Here is a 692-nt window from a genome sequence, read left to right on the forward strand (position 1 = left end):
AATCTTTCTGTATATAAGATCCATCTTGCCTCTGTGAAGGCTTAAGGTTTAATCTGGCCTACTTGTCAATACAAGAGTCACAAATGCTTAGGCTCCTTAAGAGTCCACCCAATATGGGGAATCTTTAATAAACTTTGTTTCACTTTGGCTGAGAGAAGACTTGAGTCAAATTCATTAGGCAGGACCCAGCATGTCCGTATTTTGAGGTCTCAAGTACCCCTAAACCTAAACCTCAACAACTGTGACTTTTTCTTGGCTTTCCAGATCAGAATTCAGTTTGGCATTTTTTTAGGTTGTTGTGTGTAGATTGGAGTGTTTTGGGAGATCTGGGCAAAAAATGCTGACTCTCATGCCACCATTCCCAAAGGTATTTCTCGATGGAATATTTATGAAGAGGTTACCCACTAAGAGGGTTAGGGTTGCTCTGGAGACCCCAAAATACCAACACTCCAGGTCCTGCTGAATGAATTCTACTCAAGTCTTCTCAGCCAAAGAAAAGTAAAATTTATTAAAAGTTCGCTTGCATTAGACACAGAGTAAGTTTGTGCTAAGTCATTCTATGGTGCTCTCCCTATTCTATGGCTCTCTCACAAACATGAAGACAGGATGGGGTCTTATATACAGAAGGCTGTGGGAGGAATCTAGGGATGGTCTAGGGGAGGACTTTGGGGAGGGTCTTCAGGAGGAGTTAA

The sequence above is a fragment of the Petaurus breviceps genome, unplaced genomic scaffold (genome assembly GCF_028583685.1).
Source record: "Petaurus breviceps papuanus isolate PSGF00001 unplaced genomic scaffold, PetGlider_PUasm1.0 90823, whole genome shotgun sequence".
Taxonomy (NCBI): domain Eukaryota; kingdom Metazoa; phylum Chordata; class Mammalia; order Diprotodontia; family Petauridae; genus Petaurus; species Petaurus breviceps.